Source organism: Anopheles moucheti, chromosome 2, assembly GCF_943734755.1.
Source record: "Anopheles moucheti chromosome 2, idAnoMoucSN_F20_07, whole genome shotgun sequence".
In the NCBI taxonomy this organism is placed as follows: Eukaryota; Metazoa; Arthropoda; class Insecta; order Diptera; family Culicidae; genus Anopheles; species Anopheles moucheti.
In genome coordinates, this window is record NC_069140.1 from 4,237,470 (window position 1) to 4,243,847 (window position 6,378).

The 6,378-nt window shown below is 45.7% G+C and overlaps 1 pseudogene; it reads left to right on the forward strand.

Annotated features, from left to right (window-relative positions):
- Positions 1 to 357: 357 nt before the first annotated feature.
- Positions 358 to 1,550, forward strand: LOC128298594 (uncharacterized; annotated as a pseudogene).
- Positions 1,551 to 6,378: the final 4,828 nt, after the last annotated feature.

A 6,378-nucleotide genomic window follows, 5' to 3' on the forward strand; every position in this document is an offset into this window, starting at 1 on the left:
CAATGTCGACTTAGACGAGCGACTACCAGAGAATGAAAATCTTGAACATTGTCCTTGAGTGAAATCTACAAATTTAGGCCTTTTTTGAAGAACTTGAATGTTTTAGAAGTAGCTCGTCACGGTCTAGCCTCCCTCCGTTTGACGCAAGTCTGTTCTCACAGAAAGTGATGTACCAACCTCCCCAAGATGTCACAAACAAACGAATCAAACGGGCAAACAAATAAATAATGTTGTTTTCCTGCTCCAGAACACCAAACGGACACGGACGCAGAACACTTTAATCTAGCGCTAGCGACCATTACCGTACGGGCCAGACAAAGCCAATAAATAGACCCAGAATCCATGGTCCCGCGATCAATGTAGAGCGGACCGCCAAGCACGATCCGGTCCAAAAACGATCGACGATCGTCAACCACACCACAGCACGCCGTGTGCCGCGCGATTGATAACGAAACAGAACGAACGCAATATGTTGACGACGCCACGCTCCCGAGACGTGATGTTGCTGTAAGACACGAATCACACTCAAGTATATCATTGCTGCTGTGTCCGTCCAAACAATTGATTTCTCCTCTCTTCCTTGCTGTATTCCTGGTTACAGATTTTTATTCGCTTTGCTGGGACCGGGAAGTCTTCAGCTGTGTTGTGGCCGGGCAGTACCACATCATCGACGTCGTGGCGCAGGTGTTGGACGGTTGCAGAATGCGACACTTACTAACGCCACTCTATCGACGGCAGCGCAACTTGGAGGAGAATTATCCCTGGAGGGCTGTCAAATTGAGCACTTTGGTCCGGCACTGTTCGGAATGCTGCAGCGGACAGACTGTCTGACGCTTCGTGGTGGGTTCATTCCCGCCGTAACGTTTCAGTCGCATGCTCTCGATACATTCGTGATCGATGCGACGGGTTTGCAGATGTTCAACGTGGTTCCTACCGAGCTGCCTTACGCTAAGCTGCGAATTCTTCAGATCACACGCACTAAGCTGAAACAGCTTACACCGGACGTGTCGCTGTTTGTGGGTCTCAAACGATTAGATCTCTCCCAGAATCAACTCACCTACGTCGATCTGGATGTGTTGGGGTCTATGCAACGCCTACGAGATCTCGACCTGTCCGTTAACAGGATTGTCCGATTGGACGCTTCGCCCGAGCTGCAACTGCCAGGCCTCCGCAACCTCTGGGTCAGCTACAACCGATTGCGTTCGTTCGGGGCTTTCCCGGGTGCGTTCCCGGCACTTGACACCGTGCGATTGATAGGCAATGCGTGGCACTGTTCATGGGTGGATCGAGCGCGATCCGACATCATACGTCACGGGATCACGGCATTCGGCGCTGATTACGATTGTCCCGGTGAGCGCCAGGGTGGACTTTGCTGCTACGATGACGCGCTCGGTGAGGAAGAAGACCAGACGACGCCCGGGTCGCGATTAGATGGAATGACCACGTTCGACACGCAACCGGCAAACGAAGATGATCTCACACTGCGGCAAACGAATCGAAGCAGTGCTGCGATAGGCGTGCGGTATGGCGATGTGGAGATCTTTCTGTGAACGATCGCCTTACTGTGGTAATTGTTGAGTAAATTCATTGTTAATATTGTTTACATGCGGAGCACGTTTCCATTATTTGAAGATTGCTATCTACCATCATCAGTTAAATTGAAGGGATTATTGGAGTGATATCGAGCCACATGCAGACCATCACATTTGTCGCTTAAATGGCCATTAAGCTCCTCCAACAATACCCACCCGACCAACATGATCGAGATGAAGCGTAATGAAAAATGGATTAATTTCAATAAAAGAAACCTCACGACGGTCGCACAGAGCGATTGCAACAAAAATCTGAATGTCTGTCAGCGAAAGAACCAAACCAATCGCACGGCATAATCAGCTCAACCCGGCCGGTCGGCCACCTAAAAACGTACAGCACAGCACAGTATCATCTCGTGGGGTGCCAAGATGGCATGAATAACGCAACAAATAAAACCCGGAGCTGATTGTTCGATTCGGTCGCTGTGGGTTCACAACGTCACAATCAAAGCCAGCATAAGTTGGGCTGTTTGAGAATCAATTGGGAAATTATTCGAACGGGGTAAATATAATGGAGAACGACCACGGCCGGCTTTTTTTTATGTCGCACACGGTTCCCCGAGGTCAAATTTGTCACGGCACAAACCGATCAGACCCGCAGCAGTGGACGACGGTACATTATCGGCCCGGGAATCATGCACATTCCTAGGCACCGAATTTAATTAAGCCGTCTTTTATTAACATAGTTCGGTACTTTTCGCTATGGGAACCGAGTGCGTGTCTGTGCGGAGGTGAGCAACACAAAATTCTTGGCCGGAAAGCCAGCGCAAATGCGGAGAGTGAGTCGTATTTTAGTATTATAAAACAAACACGGCAAACTTACGCGCAAAACTGGAGAAATGTTTGCTTTTTTTAGACTTTTGATGGTAACTTTGACTTGTTATTGGCAGGATGGCGCGTTCGTATCTTTTCCATTACTGAAATGAGCTCGGCCACGAGGAAGCTTTTGACCACTGTCGAACAACTCTCGTTACTAATCAACAAAAATCCTGAAACGAAAAGCAAAACGGTGGCCAAAAGGAAGTCTACATTTAGGAGATCTCGTCAAATTGCTAGACCATGGAAAAGCAAATGGCAGACCCTGTGCTTTTCTTCGTAATTATCTCCAAAAAAGGACCTCCCAGACGTCAAGGAGGAATCGTAAAAGCGGGATATTCGGTACGGGGTTTCTTTTTGTAAACAAACATTAAAAGATAGCGAAGCGAAAATGGAGAACTTCTCCGAAAAAAGGTGGAAAGTTTCCGACAGAGGCTTCCATCTTGCCGGGGGAAAGTTTTAGTTTATCAACTTGCAGCGGAAAATAGTTTCAACCTCCGGGTACTTCAGAAATCGTAATTAAACCGCAAAACAAACGGAAGAACGATTTATTCGATGAGATACTTCTGACACGGAGAAAAGCTTGGATAAGTTTGTCAAGTACGAATTTATTGAGATGCGAAGTTGGACTTTCGTTGCCATTTGTATGCACAGAAATATTTTTAAAAGTTACAGAAAAAAATATTTGTAATAGAATCACAACTTTTAAGTTGCACGAACGATGTAATATTTCCGTATAGAACCGACATGTTTTACGAGTTCTGAGAAATATCTGAATGACCTTTCGCATACACCGTGCATCGTGTGTCTGGAGAGGGGTTAGTTGGTAAGCAAGGCAAAGAACTGGTGGAATTTACACAACATTCCCACGAACGGCGGCAATGTGCTAGATGCGCTTCCGTACGGACACGGTGAAAATTAAGAATAATCTACATCTTTGGAAAGATTTAATTTATTTACCGAAAATAAATGCCCAACTATTGTGTTTGGTTCGGGTTTTCAGGAAAACGGTGCACCGAATCTGTCACTATGTATCCGAATTTGCCGGTCCCCTTTGCCGACGTTGTTAGCCCTTTGTTGTCCTTCGCGACCAGCGTCAGCTGCCGGTACGCTTCCCGTACACGAGGTGGTGAATCGATTTGAATATTCGTCCCTTGCGTCGAAATCGAAGAAAAATCGATCGAAGCAATTGTCACCGGGCGACGTGAGATTGAGGTCCGGTCCTGCCGTAGCAGAAAGTGTGATGTAGCTACAAGCGAAAGGTCACCTCAATAAATCTCCGTACGAGGGTTTCCCCCGGTGTGCGCTTGTGGTCCCTTCGCTTTCCTTTCCCAAACAGCGGACGTTGGCCTTCATCTGAATCTTAAAAATCAAGCCCTTACAAAAACCCTCACCGACAATAGGCGAGTGGAAACAAAATTGGACAGAACGGGAGCATTCCACTAGGAAATTTTGGCCGTATTTAAATTTTGCCAATAGCGAAACTGATCGGGAAAAATTGGTGACGGTGGAAATTATGCATCACTATTGTGTTTGGTTTGAGCCTGCAAATGTTCTCACCGTGCAGTTCTAGCACGGGATGTATCCTTCGTACGATAATCTAATTCCGATCGCATTAAAGACCAACACCACTGCGGAAAAGGAAGGCATACATGTCGCCTAGCTCGGAGTGGGGTAGTCAACCGTGAATTAGAATGACCTTTGCCACTGCTGGCGGCATGCTGCTTTGGGGGAAACGTTATAACGGCACAGGAAGGTTTCGTTCGTGCAAAATTTAAATTGCTCAACGTTCTTTGCTGGAGAAATGGAAGCAACGGAAGCCGCATCATATGCGAAATTCGTACAATGCCCTTCCCCGACCGTTCGGCACAACACAAGTTCTCAATCGAACACGACATTTCCACTAGGTTTATGAACCGTGCAAATAATCATGGCGATACATTTTATCGTACTCGAATGAATGTCCTTGCGTGTGTTGAGCGAAAAAAAACAGTTAAGGAAGATATTTGCTTTAATTCGATCGTGCTCAAAAGAGTATCCTTAATATGATTTTGATTTGATAAAATAATAGTTTAAAGAAAGGTTTAACTTTAATATCCCACATGAAAGCTCAAGCATGTCTCAATTTCCAGACCAAGTACCGCACTTTCCTGAACGCAACTCCATCTCCTCCACAGCCAAAGGCCATAAAACGTCAAGAGCGCAACACATATATTTTTCTCAGCTGCAATCGATTTCGGAAGTGGTAGCACTCCTTTCACTTTAGGGCTCCCTCTCAAGAGAAAATTGTGCCCTGTTTGCTTCCGATCGAGGGGTGCATAAAAATAGGAAACATTTATTTGACATAAAAATCAAATTTAATAATATTTATTGATCTGAATTCCGGCGACTAACACTCCGTGCGTGCGGTATTTTTTTTTTTGGTTTAAATCCCAAATAAAGTGCGTAGAGTTCGTAAATCGAAACGTGAGGTAAAGAACACTTCCTCGGCTATGACTTCTTTAGTGGGATTTGCCAGCACAATACAGCATAGAGAAAGGAGGGAGTTTAAAGAAATTCCTCAACCAGACGCCATAAGTGGTTGATTCACTCGTCCTTAGCTACCAAAACCCCTTCCCGAATGAAGGGCTGCTGGCTGCGGGATGTCGTCACCCTTCGGCTTTCCTTTACATTGTACGAGTTAGGGCAAAAAACTGGAGCGTTTGATGCTCTTACTTTCACCCTTGACTTGACAAACCCACCGTACTGTATCGGAAAAGAAAGTATTGAATGAGTGCAGTATTGATCCTTTCCACTGCGTTCCGAAGATACTTTCCTTTTACGCACGCAACAACTCTCACTCCTCCGGTTAGCGTAATCGGCCGTATAAACGATAGGACGGCGTGTTAGAGGGAAGAAGTACACCGCACCGAAAAACCAAGCACCGAGCGAGAGGACGGAAGAGTTTAGAAATGACGGACGCTTGTGCGCTGTAATCCAGCCGTAACGACACGGGATTACGCCCCGGTTAAAGGACTTACAAGCGGGATCATGAGGCGCAAAGCAACGGCAAAAGGGGTCCAACCATCTCAAACTGTACAAACTCGCACACGGTTACGGTTCAGCTACCCGGTCGACCACGACGATGATGCCGATGATGAGGCCACACTGTGTGCTGACAAGCAGAGAGACAACAAACGTGCGGAAAATGTTTGATGTAATGTGATGGTGGTTGGTGGTGGCGTGTAACAGGATAAATCCACCCGAAATCTGGGTGTTTTAGAAGTGGCTTTTCCCGGCGTAAAGCTGATTGGCAAGTCATTAGGGAATGAGTCGGATAAGGACATTTTCCCTTTTGTGGGTGTGTGCCTTTGGTTTGACATTGATGAATTTATCAAATTTGTTCACCATCAAAGTCCTCCATGCGATTGTTTGAGGAATTGCATAAATCACTATCATGTTCCGTCCGGATTCGTGTTACACTTTGAGCAATAATTATTGTTCTGGTATGTTAAAATGAGTAAGAAATGTGAAACATTCCCACCACGTGCGTCTAGATTCGACGACAAGCGACAATTTCCGTTACAATCTTTTCTTTCCCACCATTTTTGCTTCCAAAACAATACACACCCAATTATGCACGGGACATAAATATTGGCAATGCATAAGAATTTGTTTTTTACTACCGAGATAGCTGATCTTTGCTACATTTCCATCCAACTGCCATCCCAAACGAGAATTCAGTAAAACCTTGCAGATAAAAAGCGTAAAAAAGGAACAGAAAATTGTCACATGTAAATCAGTGCTCAGAAGTTTGCAGTTCTACCGCCAAGACCGTGAACTCAATAAATGTCTTGCCAATGCGAGTAGCTTATGGATCGGAAAATCCCTTTTCGCGAAGATACACAAACATAATCCGCAAACATCCGTGCTTGCATCACAAACTGTCTCGAGGGGCAATCATGGGTCTGCAAAAAAGAAAATTTAGTCC